The sequence below is a fragment of the Phyllobates terribilis genome, unplaced genomic scaffold, assembly GCF_046119375.1.
Source record: "Phyllobates terribilis strain yellow unplaced genomic scaffold, ASM4611937v1 Scaffold_11__3_contigs__length_659146591, whole genome shotgun sequence".
Lineage (NCBI taxonomy): Eukaryota > Metazoa > Chordata > Amphibia > Anura > Dendrobatidae > Phyllobates > Phyllobates terribilis.
The window spans coordinates 470688743-470713106 of NW_027362771.1; the positions used below are offsets into that span (position 1 = coordinate 470688743).

Below are 24364 nucleotides of genomic sequence, written 5' to 3' on the forward strand. Positions count from 1 at the left end.
AATATCAGCGCTTGCTGGGAGTAGTATTCAAATACATGAGCAGCGCCAGCAGTGAGTGAATGCTGCGCCCACCCATGACTGAATATGACAAGCACAACCCTATGACTGAATGAGCAGGTAGGATCTAAGTATATTAAAGGTTATAAAATCATGATAGCTGCACCAATTTTAATGGAAAAAGCTTGTTAGTGATGCACATTGTATCACTAACAATGCTATGGGGTTAGTGTAGAGGGTAGCTAGGACGTGACAGGTTCCCTTTAACCAATACACTAGGCAGAGGTCTAGAACAATGATGGGGATGGTAGTGCAGAACAATGATGTGGGTGGTGGTGCAGAACAATGATGGGGTGGTGGTGATCAATGATGGGTGTAATGGCGGAGAACAATAATGAGGGTGGTGGTGGAGAACAATGATGGGAGTGGTGGTGAACAATGATGGGAATGGTGGTGCAGAATAATGATGGGGTGGTGGTAGAGAACAATGATGGGGTTGGTGACGGACAACAATGATAGGGGTTGGTGGGGGACAACAATGATGAGGGTGGAGGAGATGACAATGATGGGGGTGGTGAAGAGGACAATGATGGAGGTGGTGAAAAGAACAACGATGGAGGTGGTGCAGAACAATGATGGGGTGGTGGTAGAGAGGACAATGATGGGGTGGGGGGGGAGATGACAATGATGGAGGTGGTGGAGAACAATGATGGAGGTGGTGAAGAGGACAATGATGGAAGTGGCGGTGAACAATGATGGAGATGGTGTAGAGGACAAAGATGGAGGTGAAGAACAATGTTGGGGTGGGGGAGAGGACAATGATGGGGGTGGGGGAGATGACAATGATGGAGGTGGTGGAGAACAATGATGGAGGTGGTGAAGAGGACAATGATGGAAGTGGCGGTGAACAATGATGGAGATGGTGTAGAGGACAAAGATGGAGGTGAAGAACAATGATGGGGTGGGGGAGATGACAATGATGGAGGTGGTGGAGAACAATGATGGAGGTGGTGAAGAGGACAATGATGGAAGTGGTGGTGAACAATGATGGAGATGGTGTAGAGGACAATGATGGAGGTGAAGAACAATGATGGGGTGGGGGAGAGGACAATGATGGGGGTGGGGGGTGACAATGATGGAGGTGGTGGAGAACAATGATGGAGGTGGTGGAGAACAATGATGGAGGTGAAGAGGATAATGATGGAAGTGGTGGTGAACAATGATGGAGATGGTATAGAGGACAATGATCAAGGTGGTGAAGAACAATGATGGGGATGGGGGAGAGGACAATGATAGGGGTGGGGAGAGCAATGATAGGGGTAGTGTGGGAGAGGACAATGATGAGGGTGGGGAGAATACAATGATGGGGTGGTGGTGAGGACAATGATGGATGAGGGGGAAAAGACAATGAGGGGGGAGGGGGAGAAAAATAATGAGGTGGTGGAGAGGAAAATGATGAATGTGCATGAGAGGACAATGAGGGGGGTGGGGAGGACAATGAGGGGGGTGGTGGAGAGGACAAAGAGGTGGGTGGTGGAGAGGACAATGAGGGGGGTGGAGGAGAGGACAATGAGGGGGTGGTGGATAATAATGATGGGGGTGGGAGAGATGACAATGAGGGATGTGGTGGGGAGGACAATGAGGGGGTGGTGGAGAGGACAATGAGGGGGGATGGAGAGGACAATGAGGGAGGTGGTGGAGAGGACAATGATGGATTTGGGGGAGAGGACAATGATGGAAGTGATGGTGAACAATGATGGAGATGGTGTAGAGGACAATGATGGAGGTGGAGAAGAACAATGATCGAGATGGGGGAGAGGACAATGATGGGGGTGGGGGAGAGAAATGATGGGAGTGGTGGGGGAGAGGACAATGATGGGGGTGGGGAGAATACATTGATGGGGTGGTGGTGAGGACAATGATGGATGGGGGAGAGGACAATGAGGGGGTGGGGGAGAAAAATGATGGGGTGGTGGAGAGGACAATGAGGGTGGTGGAGAGGACAATGAGGGGGGTGGTGGAGAGGACAATGAGGGGGTGGTGGAGAGGACAATGAGGGGGGTGGTGGAGAGGACAATGAGGGGGTGGGGGATAACATTGAGGGGGTGGGGGAGATGACAATGAGGGATGCGGTGGAGATGACAATGAGGGGGGTGGTGGAGAGGACAATGAGGGGGGGTGGAGAGGACAAAGATGGATGTGGAGGAGAGGACAATGATGGATTTGGGGGAGAGGACAATGAGGGACGTGGGGGTAGGTGACAATGAGGGATGTGGTGGAGAGGACAATGAGAGAGGTAGTGGAGAGTACAATGAGGGGGGTGGTGGAGAGGACAATGAGGTGGGTGATGGAGAGGACAATGAGGGGGTGGTGGAGAGGACAATGAGAGATGTGGTGGAGAGGACAATGAGGGGGATAGTGGAGAGGACAATGAGGGATGTGGTGGAGAGAACAATGAGGGGGGTGGTGGCGAGGACAATGATGGAAGTGGGGGAGAGGACAATGAGGGATGTGGGGGGAGAGGACAATGAGGGATGTGGTGGAGAGGACAATGAGGGAGGTGGTGGAGAGGACAATGAGGGAGGTGGTGGAGAGGACAATGATGGATATGGAGGGAGAGGACAATGAGGGATGTCGTGGAGAGGACAATGAGGGAGATGGTGGAGAGGACAATGAGGGAGGTGGAGGAGAGGACAATGAGGGAGGTGGAGGAGAGGACAATGAGGGAGGTGGTGAAGAGGACAATGAGGGGGGTGGGGGAAATGACAATGAGGGGGTGGGGGAGAGGGCAATGAGGGGGTGGTGGAGAGGACAATGAGGGGGGTGGTGGAGAGGACAATGAGGGGGTGGTGGAGAGGAAAATGATAGATGTGGGGGAGAGGACAATGATGGATGTGGGGGGAGAGGACAATGAGGGATGTGGTGGAGAGGACAATGAGGGAGGTGGTGGAGAGGACAATGATGGAGGTGGTGGAGAGGACAATGATGGATGTGGAGGGAGATGACAATGAGGGATGTCATGGAGAGGACAATGAGGGAGATAGTGGAGAGGACAATGAGGGAGGTGGAGGAGAGGACAATGAGGGGGGTGGTGGAGAGGACAATGAGGGGGGTGGTGGTGAGGACAATGAGGGGGGTGGGGGAGATGACAATGAGCGGGGTGGGGGAGATGACAATAAGGGGGGTGGTGGAGAGGACAATGAGGAGGGTGGTGGAGAGGACAATGAGGAGGGTGGTGGAGAGGACAATGAGGGGGGTGGTGGAGAGGACAATGAGGGGGGTGGTGGAGAGGACAATGAGAGGGGTGATGGAGAGGACAATGAGGGGGCTGGGAGAGAGGACAATGAGGGATGTTGTGGAGAGGACAATGATGGATGTGGGGGAGAGGACAATGATGGATGTGGGGGAGAGGACAATGATGGATGTGGGGGGAGATGACAATCAGGGATGTGGGGGGAGATGACAATGAGGGATGTGGTGGAGAGGACAATGAGGGAGGTGGTGGAGAGGACAATGAGGGGGTGGTGAAGAGGACAATGAGGGGATTGGTGGAGAGGACAATGATGGATGTGGGGGAGAGGACAATGATGGATGTGGGGGAGAGGACAATGATGGATGTGGGGGGAGATGACAAGGAGGGATGTGGTGGAGAGGACAATGAGGGAGGTGGTGGAGAGGACAATGATGGAGGTGGTGGAGAGGACAATGATGGATGTGGAGGGAGATGACAATGAGGGATGTCGTGGAGAGGACAATGAGGGAGATGGTGGAGAGGACAATGAGGGAGATGGTGGAGAGGACAATGAGGGAGATGGAGGAGAGGACAATGAGGGAGATGGAGGAGAGGACAATGAGGGAGGTGGTGGAGAGGACAATGAGGGAGGTGGTGGAGAGGACAATGAGGGGGGAGGTGGAGAGGACAATGAGGGGGGTGGGGGAGATGACAATGAGGGGGGTGGGGGATATGACAATAAGGGGGGTGGTGGAGAGGACAATGAGGGGGGTGGTGGAGAGGACAATGAGAGGGGTGATGGAGAGGACAATGATGGATGGTGTGGAGAGGACAATGATGGATGTGGGGGCGAGGACAATGATGGATGTGGGGGAGAGGACAATGATGGATGTGGGGGAGAGGACAATGATGGATGTGGGGGAGAGGACTATAATGGATGTGGGTGAGAGGACAATGATGGATGCGGGGGAGAGGACAATGATGGATGCGGGGGAGAGGACAATGATGGAAGTGGGGGGAGGACAATGATGGATGTGGGGGGAGATAACAATGAGGGATGTGGTGGAGAGGACAATGAGGGAGGTGGTGGAGAGGACAATGAGGGGGTGGTGGAGAGAACAATGAGGGGGTTGGTGGAGAGGACAATGATGGATGTGGGTGAGAGGACAGTGATGGATGTGGGGGAGAGGACAATGATGGATGTGGGGGGAGATGACAATGAGGGATGTGGTGGAGAGGACAATGAGGGATGTGGTGGAGAGGACAATGATGGATGTGGGGGAGAGGACAATGCTGGATGTGGGGGAGAGGACAATGCTGGATGTGGGGGCGAGGACAATGCTGGATGTGGGGGGAGAGGACAATGAGGGATGTGGTGGAGAGGACAATGAGGGAGGTGGTGGAGAGGAAAATGAGGGGGTGGTGGAGAGGACAATGAAGGGGGTGGTGGAGAGGACAATGATGGATGTGAGGGAGAGGACAATGATGGATGTGGGGGGAGCGGACAATGAGGGATGTGGTGGAGAGGACAATGAGGGAGGTGGTGGAGAGGACAATGAAGGAGGTGGTGGAGAGGACAATGATGGATGTGGAGGGAGATGACAATGAGGGATGTCGTGGAGAGGACAATGAGGGAGATGGTGGAGAGGACAATGAGGAAGGTGGAGGAGAGGACAATGAGGGAGGTGGTGAAGAGGACAATGAGGGGGGAGGTGGAGAGGACAAAGAGGGGGGTGGGGGAGATGACAATGAGGGGGGTGGGGGATATGACAATAAGGGGGGTTGTGGAGAGGACAATGAGGAGGGTGGTGGAGAGGACAATGAGGGGGGTGGTGAAGAGGACAATGAGGGGGGTGGTGGGGAGGACAATGAGGGGGTGGTGGAGAGGACAATGAGAGGGGTGATGGAGAGGACAATGAGGGGGCTGGGGGAGAGGACAATGATGGATGGTGTGGAGAGGACTATGATGGATGTGGGGGAGAGGACAATGATGGATGTGGGGGGAGATGACAATGAGGGATGTGGTGGACAGGACAATGAGGGAGGTGGAGGAGAGGACAATGAGGAGGCGGTGGAGAGGACAATCAGGGGGTTGGTGGAGATGACAATGATGGATGTGGGGGAGAGGACAATGATGGATGTGGGGGATCGGACAATAATGGATGTGGGGGATCGGACAATAATGGATGTGGGTGAGAGGACAATGAAGGATGCGAGGGAGAGGACAATGATGGAAGTGGGGGGAGGACAATGATGGATGTGGGGGGAGATAACAATGAGGGATGTGGTGGAGAGGACAATGAGGGGGTGGTGGAGAGAACAATGAGGGGGTTGGTGGAGAGGAAAATGAGGGGGTGGTGGAGAGGACAATGAGGGGGTGGTGGAGAGGACAATGAGGGGGTGGTGGAGAGGACAATGATGGATGTGGGTGAGAGGACAGTGATGGATGTGGGGGAGAGGACAATGATGGATGTCGGGGAGATGACAATGAGGGATGTGGTGGAGAGGACAATGATGGATGTGGGGGAGAGGACAATGCTGGATGTGGGGGGAGATGACAATGAGGGATGTGGTGGAGAGGACAATGAGGGAGGTGGTGGAGAGGACAATGAGGGGGGGTGGTGGAGAGGACAATGATGGATGTGGGGGAGAGGACAATGAGGGGGGTGGGGGATATGACAAGAAGGGGGTTGTGGAGATGACAATGAGGAGGGTGGTGGAGTGGACAATGAGGGGGGTGGTGGAGAAGACAATGAGGGGGGTGGTGGAGAGGACAATGAGGGGGTGGTGGAGAGGACAATGAGGGGGTGGTGGAGAGGACAATGAGGGGGTGGTGGAGAGGACAATGAAAGGGGTGATGGAGAGGACAATGAGAGGGGTGATGGAAGGACAATGATGGATGGTGTGGAGAGGACAATGATGGATGTGGGGGAGAGGACAATGATGGTTGTGGGGGAGAGGAAAATGATGGATGTGTGGGGAGATGACAATGAGGGATGTGGTGGAGAGGACAATGAGGGAGGTGGAGGAGAGGACAATGAGGAGGCGGTGGAGAGGACAATGAGGGGGTTGGTGGAGAGGACAATGATGGATGTGGGGGAGAGGACAATGATGGATGTGGGGGAGAGGACTATAATGGATGTGGGTGAGAGGACAATGATGGATGCGGGGGAGAGGACAATGATGGAAGTGGGGGAGGACAATGATGGATGTGGGGGGAGATAACAATGAGGGATGTGGTGGAGAGGACAATGAGGGAGGTGGTGGAGAGGACAATGAGGGAGGTGGTGGAGAGGACAATGAGGGGGTGGTGGAGAGAACAATGAGGGGGTTGGTGGAGAGGACAATGATGGATGTGGGTGAGAGGACAGTGATGGATGTGGGGGAGAGGACAATGATGGATGTGGGGGGAGATGACAATGAGGGATGTGGTGGAGAGGACAATGATGGATGTGGGGGAGAGGACAATGCTGGATGTGGGGGCGAGGACAATGCTGGATGTGGGGGGAGAGGACAATGAGGGATGTGGTGGAGAGGACAATGAGGGAGGTGGTGGAGAGGAAAATGAGGGGGTGGTGGAGAGGACAATGAAGGGGGTGGTGGAGAGGACAATGATGGATGTGAGGGAGAGGACAATGATGGATGTGGGGGGAGCGGACAATGAGGGATGTGGTGGAGAGGACAATGAGGGAGGTGGTGGAGAGGACAATGAAGGAGGTGGTGGAGAGGACAATGATGGATGTGGAGGGAGATGACAATGAGGGATGTCGTGGAGAGGACAATGAGGGAGATGGTGGAGAGGACAATGAGGAAGGTGGAGGAGAGGACAATGAGGGAGGTGGTGAAGAGGACAATGAGGGGGGAGGTGGAGAGGACAAAGAGGGGGGTGGGGGAGATGACAATGAGGGGGGTGGGGGATATGACAATAAGGGGGGTTGTGGAGAGGACAATGAGGAGGGTGGTGGAGAGGACAATGAGGGGGGTGGTGAAGAGGACAATGAGGTGGGTGATGGGGAGGACAATGAGGGGGTGGTGGAGAGGACAATGAGAGGGGTGATGGAGAGGACAATGAGGGGGCTGGGGGAGAGGACAATGATGGATGGTGTGGAGAGGACTATGATGGATGTGGGGGAGAGGACAATGATGGATGTGGGGGGAGATGACAATGAGGGATGTGGTGGAGAGGACAATGAGGGAGGTGGAGGAGAGGACAATGAGGAGGCGGTGGAGAGGACAATCAGGGGGTTGGTGGAGATGACAATGATGGATGTGGGGGAGAGGACAATGATGGATGTGGGGGATGGGACAATAATGGATGTGGGTGAGAGGACAATGAAGGATGCGGGGGAGAGGACAATGATGGAAGTGGGGGGAGGACAATGATGGATGTGGGGGGAGATAACAATGAGGGATGTGGTGGAGAGGACAATGAGGGGGTGGTGGAGAGAACAATGAGGGGGTTGGTGGATAGGAAAATGAGGGGGTGGTGGAGAGGACAATGAGGGGGTGGTGGAGAGGACAATGAGGGGGTGGTGGAGAGGACAATGATGGATGTGGGTGAGAGGACAGTGATGGATGTGGGGGAGAGGACAATGATGGATGTCGGGGAGATGACAATGAGGGATGTGGTGGAGAGGACAATGATGGATGTGGGGGAGAGGACAATGATGGATGTGGGGGGAGATGACAATGAGGGATGTGGTGGAGAGGACAATGAGGGAGGTGGAGGAGAGGACAATGAGGAGGCGGTGGAGAGGACAATCAGGGGGTTGGTGGAGATGACAATGATGGATGTGGGGGAGAGGACAATGATGGATGTGGGGGATCGGACAATAATGGATGTGGGTGAGAGGACAATGAAGGATGCGGGGGAGAGGACAATGATGGAAGTGGGGGGAGGACAATGATGGATGTGGGGGGAGATAACAATGAGGGATGTGGTGGAGAGGACAATGAGGGGGTGGTGGAGAGAACAATGAGGGGGTTGGTGGAGAGGAAAATGAGGGGGTGGTGGAGAGGACAATGAGGGGGTGGTGGAGAGGACAATGAGGGGGTGGTGGAGAGGACAATGATGGATGTGGGGGAGAGGACAATGATGGATGTGGGGGGAGCGGACAATGAGGGATGTGGTGGAGAGGACAATGAGGGAGGTGGTGGAGAGGACAATGATGGAGGTGGTGGAGAGGACAATGATGTATGTGGAGGGATATGACAATGAGGGATGCCGTGGAGAGGACAATGAGGGAGATGGTGGAGAGGACAATGAGGGAGGTGGAGGAGAGGACAATGAGGGAGGTGGTGAAGAGGACAATGTGGGGGGAGGTGGAGAGGACAATGAGGGGGGTGGGGGAGATGACAATAAGGGGGGTTGTGGAGAGGACAATGAGGAGGGTGGTGGAGAGGACAATGAGGGAGTGGTGGAGAGGACAATGAGGGGGGTGGTGGAGAGGACAATGAGGGGGTGGTGGAGAGGACAATGAGAGGGGTGATGGAGAGGACAATGAGAGGGGTGATGGAGAGGACAATGATGGATGGTGTGGAGACGACAATGATGGATCTGGGGGAGAGGACAATGATGGATGTGGGGGAGAGGACAATGATGGATGTGGGGGGAGATGACAATGAGGGATGTGGTGGAGAGGACAATGAGGGGGGTGGTGGAGAGGACAATGAGGGGGGTGGTGAAGAGGACAATGAGGGGGGTGGTGGAGAGGACAATGAGAGGGGTGATGGAGAGGACAATGAGGGGGCTGGGGGAGAGGACAATGATGGATGGTGTGGAGAGGACAATGATGGATGTGGGGGAGAGGACAATGATGGATGTGGGGGAGAGGACAATGATGGATGTGGGGGGAGCGGACAATGAGGGATGTGGTGGAGAGGACAATGAGGGAGGTGGTGGAGAGGACAATGATGGAGGTGGTGGAGAGGACAATGATGGATGTGGAGGGAGATGACAATGAGGGATGTCGTGGAGAGGACAATGAGGGAGATGGTGGAGAGGACAATGAGGGAGGTGGAGGAGAGGACAATGAGGGAGGTGATGAAGAGGACAATGAGATCTGCATGAATGAAATATTCTCATTGAATACTTTGTTCTGTACAAAGTTGAATGTGCTGACAACAAAATCACATAAAAATCATCAATGGAAATCAAATTTATTAACCAATGGAGGCCTGGATTTGGAGTCACCCCCAAAATTAAAGTGGAAACACACTACAGGCTGATCCAACTTTGATGTAATGTCCTTAAAACAAGTCAAAATGAGGCTCAGTATTGTGTGTGGCCTCCACGTGCCTGTATGACCTCCCTACAATGCCTGGGCATGCACCTGATGAGGTTGCGGATGGTCTCCTGTGGGATCTCCACCCAGACCTGGACTAAAACATCCGCCAACTCCTGGACAGTCTTTGGTGCAACGTGACGGTGGTGGATGGAGCGAGACATGATGTCCCAGATGTGTTCAATCAGATTCAGGTCTGGGGAACGGGCGGGCCAGTTCATAGCTTCAATGCCTTCATCTTGCAGGAACTGCTGACACACTCCAGCCACATGAGGTCTGGCATTGTCCTGCATTTTGAGGAACCCAGGGCCAACCGCACCAGCATATGGTCTCACAAGGGGTCTGAGGATCTCATCTCGGTACCTAATGGCAGTTAGGCTAACTCTGGCGAGCACATGGAGCTGTGCGGCCATCCAAAGAAATGTAACCCCACACCATTACTGACCCACTGCCAAACCGGTCATGCTGAAGGATGTTGCAGGTAGCAGATCGCTCTCCACGGAGTTTCCAGACTCTGTCACGTCTGTCACATGTGCTCACTGTGAACCTGCTTTCATCTGTGAAGAGCACAGGGCACCAGTGGCGACCTTGCCAATCCTGGTGTTCTGTGGCAAATGCCAAGTGTCCTGCATGGTATTGGGCTGTGAGCACAACCCCCATCTGTGGACGTCGGGCCCTCATACCACCCTCATGGAGTCGGTTTCTAACCGTTTGTGCAGACACATGCACATTTGTGGCCTGCTGGAGGTCATTTTGCAGGGTTCTGGCAGTGCTCCTCCTGTTCCTCCTTGCACAAAGGCAGAGGTAGCGGTCCTGCTGCTGGGTTGTTACCCTCCTACGGCCCCCTCCACGTCTCCTGGTGTACTGGCCTGTCTCCTGGTAGCGCCTCCAGCCTCTGGACACTACGCTGAAAGACACAGCAAACCTTCTTGCCACAGCTCGCATTGATGTGCCATCCTGGATGAGCGGCACTACCAGAGCAACTTCTGTCAGTTGTAGAGTTCGTCTCATGCTACCACGAGTGTGAAAGCACAACCAACATTCAAAAGTGACCAAAACATCAGCCAGAAAGCATTGGTACTGAGATGTGGTCTGTGGTTCCCACCTGCAGAACCACTCCTTTATTGAGGGTGTCTTGATAATTGCCAATAATTTCCATCTATTGTCTATTCCATTTGCACAACAGCATGTGAAATTGATTGTCAATCAGTGTTGCTTTCTAAGTGGACAGTTTGATTTCACAGAAGTTTGATTTACTTGGAGTTATATTCTGCTGTTTGAGTGTTCCCTTTATTTTTTTGAGCAGTGTATATATCTGTAGCTTTGTCGCCATAAAAGAGGGGGAACCAGATACATTTCTTACACAGGGGCCCCAAGTTGTTTGTGCATGCACCAGGGGTGGACACTGTGCACCTATTTACCGCATTTTTTGGACTATAAGAACCACTTTTTTCCTCCAAAATTTTGGAGGAAAATAGGGGGTGCGTCTTATAGTCCGAATGTTGGGGGGGTGTATATTTATGTGTGGTGTTGGGGGAGCGGTATCGGTGGAGGAGCGGGGCACAGGAGGCAGCAGCCGCCTGCTGCAGCCTACACTGTCCCCGCTGCTAAAGAAAATGATTATTCAGTGCTCCTTAGTAGCGATACACAGCGTATCAGCAACGCTGCGGCTCCTGCTGCTGCCGGCTATCTCCTGTGCCCACTGTTAAAGGGCATGAATATTTAACCTCTCTCCACGCCCATGGGCATGGGGAGGGGGTGAATATTCATGCCCTTTAACAGCGGGCACAGGAGATAGGCTGCACCAGTAGGAGCCGCAGCGCGGCTCCGCTGTGTGCCTGCTATGAAGGAGAGTGAAGTTACTGCTCCCTGCGCACACAGACCCGCGCACACAGACCTTTCAAAATCCAGGCCATCACATGCAGGCCCGATCTTTGGGGATGGAAGACTGGGCCCTGCCTGAGGAGATCTGGGGTGTCCGGAAGAACCCATGGATCTGCTTGGGACATTCTCTTCATCCAAGTGAACCATGGTCTCTTGGGCCAAAACGGGGCGATCAATATAACCCTCGCCTGTTCTTCTCGGATCTTCCTTAGGATAGTAGGGATCAGCATTAGAGGGGGAAAGGCATAGGCCAGGGTAAAGTCCCAAGGAATTTGCAGCGCGTCCACCGCAAACGGCTTCTCCTTTGGATTCAGGGAGCAAAAGATTTTGGTTTTCCGATTGTGTTTGTTTGCAAACAGATCTATCTGAGGTTGTCCCCATCGGCCGACAATCTGCTGGAATACCACTGGATTCAATTCCCATTCTCCTTGTTTCAAGATGTGTCGACTTAGAAAATTGGCTTTTACGTTCTCCTCTCCTCTTAAATGCAGCACCGAGAGCGTGAATAGATGACTCTCCGCAAAATGAAGGATCTGATCCGCTACTAACATCAGAGGAAGGGATCTTGTACCCCCCTGACGATTGACGTAGGCGACGGTCGTTCGGTTGTCCGACATTATCCGGATGTGTTGACCCTGAAGAAGAGAACTGAACTCTACTAGCGCATTTCTGACTGCCAACAGCTCCCTCATGTTGGAGGAGAGACCCGTCTCGCTGTCCGACCAGAGGCCTTGTATTGAATGATCTCTCAGGTGAGATCCCCAGCCTTCTGTGCTTGCGTCTGTCGTAATCGTATCTGACACCTGGAAAGACCAAGGAACCCCCAGAGATAGATTTACCGGATTCATCCACCAGTCCAGCGAGTTGATTACTAAACTTGAAAGGGATATTCTTCCATCCAGGCAACCTCTGAGCCGTTTGTCTGCTGTCAAGATCTCCTGCTGAAGACGTCTGGAATGGAACTGGGCCCACTGAACTGCTGGGATACAAGATGTCATCGTACCCAATAGAGACATTGCATTTCTCAAGGTCATGGATGGATTGCTGATTACACGTGATATGAGGGAACTGATCTTCAGTTTCTTGTCCTCTGGCAGAAGACAAGTCTGGTTTTCCGAGTCCAAAATGAGACCCAGGAATGATTGAAGCTTTTTTGGTTCTAGTCTCAATTTTTCTAAATTTAACATCCAACCCAGGCAATTTAGACTGGTCATGACTTCCGCCAGAGCCAGTGCGCAGAGTTGTTTTGATCTGCCCACCACTAAAAAATCACCCAGGTAAGGGATGACTAGCAAATCTTTCTCCCTTAGATGCGCTGTGACTTCCAGGATAATCTTTATGAAAACCCTTGGAGCCATGGAGATGCCAAAGGGAAGAGCTGCAAACTGAAAATGCCTTATGTGCTAGCCGAACCGTACAGCTACCCTCAGAAACTGTTGGTGTGCAGGAAAGATTGGGACGTGGTAGTAAGCGTCCTTCAAATCGAAGACGCACATATAACATTCTGGAAACAACATTTTTATGGCCGATTTTATTGATTTCATCTTGAATGGCCTGTAAATCAAATGGTCGTTCAGCTTCTTCAAGTTGACAATGGTTCTGAAGGAGCCATCCGGCTTCTTTATTAGGAAGAGAGTTGAGTAAAACCCTCTCCCTTGCTCGGGTACTGGTGTTTCTACTAGAACCCCCTTTACAACTAGAACGAGTACTTGCTGCTGCAGGGCCATCTGCTCCCTTAGGCCTCTGGGGGCTGAAATCCTGATGGTGTCTCTGGGAATGTATTTGAACTCCAACTTCAGCCCCCTCCTGATTATCCCTAAAATCCAAGCACTGGACGAGATTTTTTCCCAGGCAGGAAGGAAGTGGGACAACCTTCCTCCTACCTGGGGAGGTCCGTCACTTTGGGGCTTTCTTATTCTCGGAGGATGGACCCCCGAACATGAAGCCTCTGTTATTCGGTTTCCTGTCTTTCCAACCACTTTGGTCTCTGGGAAAATTGCTCCGACTATATTTCCTCTTCCGAAAGGAGCTCTTATATCAGGGAACAGATACAGTAGGGCACCCATGTTTCTTGTCCGCGGCCTTATCCAGGATGTCATCTAAGGCCTTCCCGAAAAGAAAGTCCCCTTCGCAAGGGATTGAGCAGAGTTTAGATTTTGACTGCACATCCCCTAGCCAGCTCTTGAGTCATAATTCCCTACGGGCTGCATTAGAAAGATTTGCTGACCTGGCAGCAAGCCTAACTGAATTTGCTGATGCATCTGCAAGGAATGCAGCCGCCCCCTGCAAAAGAGGAAGACCCGACAGAATTTTCTCTCTAGAGACATCCCCTTTGATCTGGTCCTCTAACTGCTGAAGCCAGATCATCATAGACCTGGTGGTGCAGGTGGCTGCCACTGCCAGTTTCAGAGCCCCTGCTGAGGAATCCCAGGCCTGTTTTTATCAAGCGGATCTTTTAGGGTCCCCAAATCCTCAAAGGGCAGTGTGGATCTTTTCGAGGACTACGCGATGGCCACATCAATTTTAGGGGTTTTGTCCCACTTAGCTGCATCCTCCTCTTCAAAAGGGTATCTCCTCTTAGAAGAAGGCAGCTGGCCTTTCCTCTCTGTTTTTTCCACTCCCTGTCTATAAGAGTCTTGTCCTATCGTTAACTGGGAATGTGAGTCTCCTCTTCTGATCTAAGCCCCCGAACATGACGTCCTGAACTGTTCTGGGAGCTTTGGCATCGGCAATACCCAGTCACTTTAATAGCCTTGACCAATCTTTCAGTATTGTCCACTGAAAAACATGGCCTACCCCCTCCATCATCATCCGAAGACTCTGATGAAGACGATGAAGAGAGGTCAGAGGGGGAAGGATATTCCCTCGTGAAACGGAACTCTACTGATTCCTCTGAGTCCAAGGAAACTCGTTTCTGCTTCCTCCTCTTACGAGACGTCAAGTTCTTTAAGGAATCCCTGACCTCCGTCTGGATTAAGGTTTTTAAATCCATAGAAAAACTAGGGGACTCCTCTGCTATAGTTTTCTGGATACAATTAGAGCAGAGGTTCTTAGCGTAGGAGCTGGGAAGGCTAACTTTACATAATGCACACTCTTTATTCTTATTCTTGGAACTACTCTTTTTTGGTTCCTAACAACCAGAAAGAAATGAAAGGAGAGAAAAGAGAAAAAACAGAGAAGAGCACATTACCAAGGTGAACTTACATGAAGATCACTCACCACACTGCCGTTCAGACTAGGGTATCGGAGGCGGTGGTTGCCGTATGTAACATACCTGGCGGCGTCCTTGCATAGTGGTCCATCTCCCACTGTGCAGGAGCGCGCGTTTGATCTCCAGTCCAGACTGCCACTTTGGTTTCTTTCCATGTTGTCTGCTTTGCTTTGCTCTTGCTGTTTAGGGCGACGCCCGCCGAACTTCCTGATTCTTGTAGCTGCTGCAGACACACCCCTAATGCGTCCTCAGCCTATTGCTGTCTGTCACCTGGTATTTAAACCAGCTGCTTCTTGGAATCCATGCCTAAGCATCTTGTTCTGTCAGTTGGCTTCTGGTTGCTGACATGCCAGGTCCTGTCTATGTTTCCTGCCTTACGGTATCAGTTCCCGTGTCTGAACTGTGTCCTGTCTGTGCACTCTAGCCAGCTGTCTCTCTGCCTTCCTGGAGGCTGTATTTCCAGGCCTGTCTGAACACTCTCCTAGCCTCTTTGTCTCGCCCTCTGGGGGCTGCATACCCAGACTCGCTCCTGTATTTGTTGTAGTACAGTTCCTGTCTGAACTGTCTTCTAGCTTCCTACCTGTTTTATCTTTATGTCCGTTTGTTCCCTTTTTCTGCAGTGTCTGAACCAGCACTTGGCTTTACCTAGGCTCGTTCCTGCATTTTGTTGCAGTAACTGTTCTTGTCTGAACTGTCTCCTAGTTTCTTACTTGTTTTGTCTTTATGTCCGTTTGTTCCCTTTTTCTGTAGAGTCTGAACCTGCACCTAACTTCTACTCGTTGTCATTGTACTTCCGTTTGTGAGTTGGAGTCCTTTCGCTACTTCTTTGCAAGTACCTTGTGTGTATTTGGTTCTGCCTTTCTTTTCCAGTCTGTTCCGTGTGAACAGAGCCCTGTCCCCTATGCTTTGTCTTTGTTTATCACTTCGGCGATTTATCTCTGTCCAGTCTTACTTACCACTTCGGCGATTTATCTCTGTCCAGTCTTACTTACCACTTCGGCGGTTCCTGCCTGCTCAGCCTTGTCTACCGCGTCTGCGGTTTCGCTCTGCTCAGCCTTGTCTACCGCGTCTGCGGTTTCGCTCTGCTCAGCCTTGTCTACCGCGTCTGCGGTTTCGCTCTGCTCAGCCTTGTCTACCGCGTCTGCGGTTTCGCTCTGCTCAGCCTTGTCTACCGCGTCTGCGGTTTCGCTCTGCTCAGCCTTGTCTACCGCGTCTGCGGTTTCGCTCTGCTCAGCCTTGTCTACCGCGTCTGCGGTTTCGCTCTGCTCAGCCTTGTCTACCGCGTCTGCGGTTTCGCTCTGCTCAGCCTTGTCCACCGCGTCTGCGGTTTCGCTCTGCTCAGCCTTGTCCACCGCGTCTGCGGTTTCGCTCTGCTCGGTCTTGTCCACCGCGTCTGCGGTTTCGCTCTGCTCGGTCTTGTCCACCGCGTCTGCGGTTTCGCTCTGCTCGGTCTTGTCCACCGCGTCTGCGGTTTCGCTCTGCTCGGTCTTATCCACCGCGTCTGCGGTTTCGCTTTGCTCTGCATTATTACCGCATCTGCGGCTCTGAACCCGTCTCCCAGTCTGTACTGGACCCTACCCAGCCTGCACTCTTGCCTGCCTGTTCCAGTATTCCCCGGTGTGGGTCAACAGCCGTGTCCGGAGTCTGACCTGGAGTAGACCCTGGTCACTCTGCTTGGTTCCTCCCTGGTGCACTGGCGTCGTATGCCGTCGTGCGACCTTGGTCGGATCGAGCAGATACTTAGTTACGCCCCTCCAGGCACTCTCCGGTTCATGGCAAAGTGGAACCACTAAACACGCACACGCCAGTCAGTCCGGGCGTGTGCATTACAGCATGCTCAGGACATGGTTCCTGTTGAGCCCCACGGCCTTCGCTCTCTGAGACGTTTTTCTGCGAATACGTGCATCTAGAAGAAATTTATTTATTTTTTATTTTTTGCTACCAGCTGAGTTCCAGGCGAATTACGCTCCCATCCAGATGGATCTATCAGCACTCGTTCCTGCGGATCCGCCATGGTACTATGGGGATCTAAGACTGAGTCGTGCATTTGTGGAGCAATACTTGCTACACTTCAAGTTCTACCCTCTTTATTTTCCCACCGATCGTGTTAAAGTGGGATTCATGATGTCTTACCTAGCGGGTGATGCCTTGAAATGGATCACCCCCCTATGGGACGCACAGGATCTTATCGTCCTGGACCTGCAGGCCTTCCTGGTGGCCTTTCTAATGGTCTTTGATGACCCTAACCCGGAAACCCCTGCTGAAGCTTCACTACCCAATATCCCAGAGCAGCCCCGATGGGTAATGTGTGTGGGTAGCGCACTAGTCCTCCTGCCCGAAGAGACTACTGCCCACCCAGTATTAACACAGGATGACTACGCTCCCCGGAATACTTCTTCCAACCTCAAGAGGCAGTCCAGACGTGCTAGGCGTAGAGGCAAGCCGTCACGCCAGGGTTTGTCCTCCCAAAGACCTCCTGACCCCAACCTTGAAGTCCCTGCTGAAGCTTCACTTCCCAGTATCCCGGAGCAGCCCCGATGGGTAATGTGCGTGGGTAGCGCACCAGTTCTCCTGCCCGAAGAGACTGCTGCCCACCCAGAATCCACACAGGAGGATTTCCTGCACCCGGTATCTGATGCTTCACCCACTTTAACCGGTGAGCCTGTCCAAGGGTACTCCGAAGCAGTGATTACCTCCGAGTCCATGCACCTCTACAACCTGGCGGAGGACTCCCTGTTGCCTCCTGAACCCTCCGGGATACCACTTGATGACAAATGGAGAGAGACTTCCCTACACCCGGTAGCTGATACCTCGCTCGCTTCGTCCAGTGAGTCCGACCCAGTGTACTCCGAAGCAGAGGTTACCCCCGAGTCTCTACACCCCTCCGACCAGGCGGAGGACCTCCAGTTGTCTCCTGAACCCTTTGGGGTGCTACCTGGTAGCGAATGGACAGGGACTTTCCTATACTCTGCACCTGATACCTCGCTCGCTTCGTCCAGTGAGTCCGACCTAGTGTACTCCGAAGCAGAGGTTACCCGCGAGTCTCTACACCCCTCTGACCAGGCGGAGAACCTCCAGTTGTCTCCTAAACCCTTCGGGGTGCTACCTGGTAGCGAATGGACAGAGACTTTCCTATACTCTGTACCTGATACCTCGCCCGCTTCGTCCAGTGAGTCTGACCTAGTGTACTCCGAAGCAGAGGTTACCCCTGAGTCTCTGCACTCCTCCAACCCGGCGGATGACCTCCAGTTGTTTCCTGAATCCTCCGGGGCACCACCAGATAACAAAGGGACAGTGACTTTTCTACACCTTGTACCTGATACCTCGCCTATTTCATCCTGTGAGCTTGACAAGATGTACCCCGAAGCAGAGGTCACCCCTGAGTCTCTGCACCTCTCCAACCCGGCGGAGGACTTCCAGTTGTCTCCTGAACCCTCTGGGGTGCTACCTGATAATGAGTGGAGAGAGACTTCCTTGTGTGCTGTTCAAGGTACTCCACCCGTTTCGTCTGGTGCTGAGGATGGCTGGATAGGAGGTAGCATCCTAGCTACCCAGATGAGACCAGTTTTGTCTTTTCCTGTGTACAGTAGAAGTAATCTCCTTGAAGAGAAGGATTGGCCCTCAAATTCCCTGCAGAAGATTTTGGCAGGCCTGAAGAAGAGGGAGCGTAAGGGGGGGGTATTGTAACATACCTGACGGCATCCTTGCATAGTGGTCCATCTCCCACTGTGCAGGAGAGCGCATTTGATCTCCAGTCCAGACTGCCACTTTGGCTTCTTTCCATGTTGTCTGCTTTGCTTTGCTCTTGCTGTTTAGGGCGACGCCCGCCGAACTTCCTGATTCTTGTAGCTGCTGCAGACACACCCCTAATGCGTCCTCAGCCTATTGCTGTTTGTCACCTGGTATTTAAACCAGCTGCTTCTTGGAATCCATGCCTGAGCATCTTGTTCTGTCATTTGGCTTCTGGTTGCTGACATGCCAGGTCCTGTCTATGTTTCCTGCCTTACGGTATCAGTTCCCGTGTCTGAACTGTGTACTGTCTGTGCACTCTAGCCAGCAGTCTCTCTGCCTTCCTGGAGGCTGTATTTCCAGGCCTGTCTGAACACGCTCCTAGCCTGTTTGTCTCGCCCTCTGGGGGCCGCATACCCAGACTTGCTCCTGTATTTGTTGTAGTACAGTTCCTGTCTGAACTTTCTCCTAGTTTCTTATCTGTTTTGTCTTTATGTTCGTTTGCTCCCCTTTTCTGCAGTGTCTGAACCAGCACTTGGCTTTACCTAGGCTCGTTCTTGCATTTTGTTGCAGTAACTGTTCTTGTCTGAACTGTCTCCTAGCTTCTTACCTGTTTTGTCTTTATGTCCGTTTGTTCCCTTTTTCTGTAGAGTCTGAACCTGCACCTAACTTCTACTAGTTGTCATTGTACTTCCGTTTGTGAGTTGGAGTCCTTTCGCTACTTCTTTGCAAGTACCTTGTGTGTATTTGGTTCTGCCTTTCTTTTCCAGTCTGTTCCGTGTGAACAGAGCCCTATCTCCTTTGCTTTGTCTTTGTTTACCGCTTCGGCGATTTATCTCTGTCCAGTCTTACTTACCGCTTCGGCGGTTCCTGCCTGCTCAGCCTTGTCTACCGCTTCGGCGGTTCCTGCCTGCTCAGCCTTGTCTACCGCGTCTGCGGTTTCGCTCTGCTCAGCCTTGTCTACCGCGTCTGCGGTTTCGCTCTGCTCAGCCTTGTCTACCGCGTCTGCGGTTTCGCTCTGCTCAGCCTTGTCTACCGCGTCTGCGGTTTCGCTCTGCTCAGCCTCGTCTACCGCGTCTGCGGTTTCGCTCTGCTCAGCCTCGTCTACCGCGTCTGCGGTTTCGCTCTGCTCAGCCTCGTCTACCGCGTCTGCGGTTTCGCTCTGCTCAGCCTCGTCTACCGCGTCTGCGGTTTCGCTCTGCTCAGCCTCGTCTACCGCGTCTGCGGTTTCGCTCTGCTCAGCCTCGTCTACCGCGTCTGCGGTTTCGCTCTGCTCAGCCTCGTCTACCGCGTCTGCGGTTTCGCTCTGCTCAGCCTCGTCTACCGCGTCTGCGGTTTCGCTCTGCTCAGCCTCGTCTACCGCGTCTGCGGTTTCGCTCTGCTCAGCCTCGTCTACCGCGTCTGCGGTTTCGCTCTGCTCAGCCTCGTCTACCGCGTCTGCGGTTTCGCTCTGCTCAGCCTCGTCTACCGCGTCTGCGGTTTCGCTCTGCTCAGCCTCGTCTACCGCGTCTGCGGTTTCGCTCTGCTCAGCCTCGTCTACCGCGTCTGCGGTTTCGCTCTGCTCAGCCTCGTCTACCGCGTCTGCGGTTTCGCTCTGCTCAGCCTCGTCTACCGCGTCTGCGGTTTCGCTCTGCTCAGCCTCGTCTACCGCGTCTGCGGTTTCGCTCTGCTCAGCCTCGTCTACCGCGTCTGCGGTTTCGCTCTGCTCAGCCTCGTCTACCGCGTCTGCGGTTTCGCTCTGCTCAGCCTCGTCTACCGCGTCTGCGGTTTCGCTCTGCTCAGCCTCGTCTACCGCGTCTGCGGTTTCGCTCTGCTCAGCCTCGTCTACCGCGTCTGCGGTTTCGCTCTGCTCAGCCTCGTCTACCGCGTCTGCGGTTTCGCTCTGCTCAGCCTCGTCTACCGCGTCTGCGGTTTCGCTCTGCTCAGCCTCGTCTACCGCGTCTGCGGTTTCGCTCTGCTCAGCCTCGTCTACCGCGTCTGCGGTTTCGCTCTGCTCAGCCTCGTCTACCGCGTCTGCGGTTTCGCTCTGCTCAGCCTCGTCTACCGCGTCTGCGGTTTCGCTCTGCTCAGCCTCGTCTACCGCGTCTGCGGTTTCGCTCTGCTCAGCCTCGTCTACCGCGTCTGCGGTTTCGCTCTGCTCAGCCTCGTCTACCGCGTCTGCGGTTTCGCTCTGCTCAGCCTCGTCTACCGCGTCTGCGGTTTCGCTCTGCTCAGCCTCGTCTACCGCGTCTGCGGTTTCGCTCTGCTCAGCCTCGTCTACCGCGTCTGCGGTTTCGCTCTGCTCAGCCTCGTCTACCGCGTCTGCGGTTTCGCTCTGCTCAGCCTCGTCTACCGCGTCTGCGGTTTCGCTCTGCTCAGCCTCGTCTACCGCGTCTGCGGTTTCGCTCTGCTCAGCCTCGTCTACCGCGTCTGCGGTTTCGCTCTGCTCAGCCTTGTCTACCGCGTCTGCGGTTTCGCTCTGCTCAGCCTTGTCTACCGCGTCTGCGGTTTCGCTCTGCTCAGCCTTGTCTACCGCGTCTGCGGTTTCGCTCTGCTCAGCCTTGTCTACCGCGTCTGCGGTTTCGCTCTGCTCAGCCTTGTCTACCGCGTCTGCGGTTTCGCTCTGCTCAGCCTTGTCTACCGCGTCTGCGGTTTCGCTCTGCTCAGCCTTGTCTACCGCGTCTGCGGTTTCGCTCTGCTCAGCCTTGTCTACCGCGTCTGCGGTTTCGCTCTGCTCAGCCTTGTCTACCGCGTCTGCGGTTTCGCTCTGCTCAGCCTTGTCTACCGCGTCTGCGGTTTCGCTCTGCTCAGCCTTGTCTACCGCGTCTGCGGTTTCGCTCTGCTCAGCCTTGTCTACCGCGTCTGCGGTTTCGCTCTGCTCAGCCTTGTCTACCGCGTCTGCGGTTTCGCTCTGCTCAGCCTTGTCTACCGCGTCTGCGGTTTCGTTCTGCTCAGCCTTGTCTACCGCGTCTGCGGTTTCGCTCTGCTCAGCCTTGTCTACCGCGTCTGCGGTTTCGCTCTGCTCAGCCTTGTCCACCGCGTCTGCGGTTTCGCTTTGCTCTGCTTTATTACCGCATCTGCGGCTCTGAACCCGTCTCCCAGTCTGTACTGAACCCTACCCAGCCTGCACTCTAGCCTGCCTGTTCCTGTATTCCCCGGTGTGGGTCAACAGCCGTGTCCGGAGTCTGACCTGGAGTAGATCCTGGTCCCTCTGCTCGGTTCCTCCCTGGTGCACTGGCGCTGTATGCCGTCGTGCGACCTTGGTCGGATCGAGCAGATACTTAGTGTGCCAGGCACTCTCCGGTTCATGGCACAGTGGAGCCACTAAACACGCACACGCCAGTCTGTCCGGGCGTGTGCATTACACCGTACACATGAATGCTCCCATCTGGCGGAGGTGGATTCACGAGATTTCTTCTGACCGGTTCTTCCGGCACTCGTATGACCCCCACTGTAGCTCTGATGATGGGAAGACTCCCATTGCTCCGGTTGTCTCACATTTTGCTTAAACTGTTTACGCTGCTTAGGCACCTGTGGCTGCTGCTGTTCCTCCTGCTGCTGCCCAGGTGACTGCGGCTCCTCACTCATGATGACGGGAATGCAGACAGCGCCATCTTGACTGCTTCCCATCCTTTTAAATCATAAGGGGGCTCCACCTCCTTTGGGCCCCTCCCCTTCCGGCAGCAGTGTGCTCTCTCTTTCTGTCATTTAATTTTATCTTATACTTTTTTTTTTTTTATTATAGATATATATTTTTTTCAATATTTCCCACTAAAATATACATTTTTTTTTTTTTACATGCCAGCTGCCACGCCGCAGGATCCCTCGTGCGCAGCCCGGATGACGTGCTTGCCGGCGCCCAGCCACGGCCACCGTGCATGCGCAGACCCTGCCGCAGGACCCAGCGCATGCAGGAGAGGATCCCGGAAGGCGCCCACCCCCCCCCCCGCACGCAGACCCAGGTACCAGCAACATGGGGCTGGGAACAGAGGACCCATCTGCTGCTTCTTCACGGCCTCCAGGCCGCATCGATCCCGGGATCCAACTCCAGATCCTACGAATAGGTAGGCGAGGCACCACCTAGAGAGGCTCCCATCAAGGACAGGAACCAAAACTGATGCGGAAGAGAGGTACCGCCTTCTTATTCAGTAGGTTCCTGTCCTTGGTGGGCGGATACCCTCTCTCAGGTGGTGCTGTCATGGGAGAAGGGGAAAAATATATATACAAGAATTGGATTTAAGCAATAGGTTATTTTTTGATGACCCATTCCCTCTGTGGAGGATATGGGGGATTTAATGGCAGATAACAATCCTCCTTCAGCATGAGTAGCTGTAACAGGACACCTGGCTCACCAGGTGATCGACACCCACCATAGCTAGTCTCCAAGCTCATACAGGATGACCCCGTGTGGAGCCCAACTACTTCATCCAGTCAGATCGGATTTCATAAAGATATATAAGGAGAATACGGAGTTATCGTAAGTCCTAGCCCCATACCGGTTACATTTTCGAGATCTCTGGAGCGGGCCAAACACCTTCCATGGTCTTAATCCGTTCTAACACCCCAGGGTGGGGATATACGCCGAACAGCTAGTGGAAGCCAGGTAGCGAAGCCGTGTTTGGTCTCCAGGCATAACGGGAGCCAGATCAGATCCGATGGAGCTAAAACCGCCGCCCTATGACCTTCCGTTGGGAAGTTATGTTCATTAATTTTTGCAGTTTTAGCCACAAAACCCCAGGGGAGGGGGGATTAGGACCATCCCGGGGGGCGGAAGAGGGTGTAACCGACCAAGGAGTTAAAAGGCTTGTGTAAGGCCATGTGCTCTCTCTTTGTCATGCTTGCTGTTCACTTCTAAAACGGGGGCCAAGTCGAGTAATATGTTGGAAGGAACTGGAACCAGCTGCCACCCCATGCCCCCAGGTGGCCCAGCACACATGGTCGAACATCAAATAGGTAACTGACATGTTTCATCCGCTTATACCTTTTGCATACCTGTAATTGCATGCCTGACCAATGTATATGTATAATCATTATGTACATAGTGTTTTGTCTAGTGTTCCCTTAAGGCGATTAAATATACAATTTAACCTTGGGCAGCTTTTATCTCGATCCACGAATTCACACATCCGTGTCCCTAGTTTTAACTTTCCATGCTACCGGGGCTGGTTTCTGGCCCGATATAATTCCATTAATGGACCAGGCTTATATCTAAAGAGGAACTGGTGGCAGTCCTACCGGCTTGACCAGGCTCTGTTTCACTGATGCTAGTGAAAGGGGCCTCTCAGCCTTGTGAGTGTGGTGCCACGTCAGCGACTGCGTGGGTCACATCCTCTCACTTACCGTGCCTCCCTGGGCCCGTGTGAACAGGGGGTTTCTGTGTAAAATTGTGCCAAGCTGACCTTACGTGTCCCCAGGGGGTGTTGGTGCAAGTGAGGAGATTGTACCGCGTGATCCCTCCGACGTAATAGTGACGCTGGACGGGATGGCGAGGAGCGGGTTCTTCACATCCTCTGTGGTCTAAATGTGCTAATACATTTAAATCAAGATCAGCTGAACCCAATCATTTAATGCTTATACGAGTGGAGAGGAGCAAATATATTCAAGTAGAATTGAATTCTACTAAAATTTTACAAAAATCCACATTTGGCAAAATTCAGATTTTTTTTGTATTTCTCTTCTCCCCAGATTCAGCAAAATGTTAGCCACTCACCTTACTAGACCGCCCACCACTCGTCGCATCTTCTGATAGCCACTGTGGCGTAAAATCCCACAAAAGGTCACGGTGCATCGAAGACTGGACAGCTGATGGTGAGAAGCATAGGTTCCTGAGAGGTGGGCGGTGAGTATAAGGATTTTTCATATTTTTTACATCTTAAGTCTAACATGATCTGTGGTCGATAGGAGTGCAAGAAGAGTATGTAAAAAGCACAAATGATAATTCAATATTAAAGATTAGTTTATATATTGTAAGCAGAGACCTGACTCCTCCTGTAACTGTTGATCTATGTGTTACTTTGTACTGTTATTGTCTGTACATCTCCTCACTCA

The 24364-nt window shown here is 53.1% G+C and overlaps 1 long non-coding RNA gene across 1 annotated transcript in view; it reads right to left on the reverse strand.

The window, feature by feature from the left end:
- LOC141165243 (uncharacterized) overlaps window positions 1–24114 on the reverse strand; it is a 196152-nt gene extending 172038 nt beyond the window's left edge. Inside the window, exon 1 of the long non-coding RNA XR_012251111.1 lies at window positions 24027–24114. This is a non-coding gene — a long non-coding RNA (uncharacterized lncRNA). The remainder of the gene's footprint in view (window positions 1–24026) is intronic.
- Window positions 24115–24364: the final 250 nt, after the last annotated feature.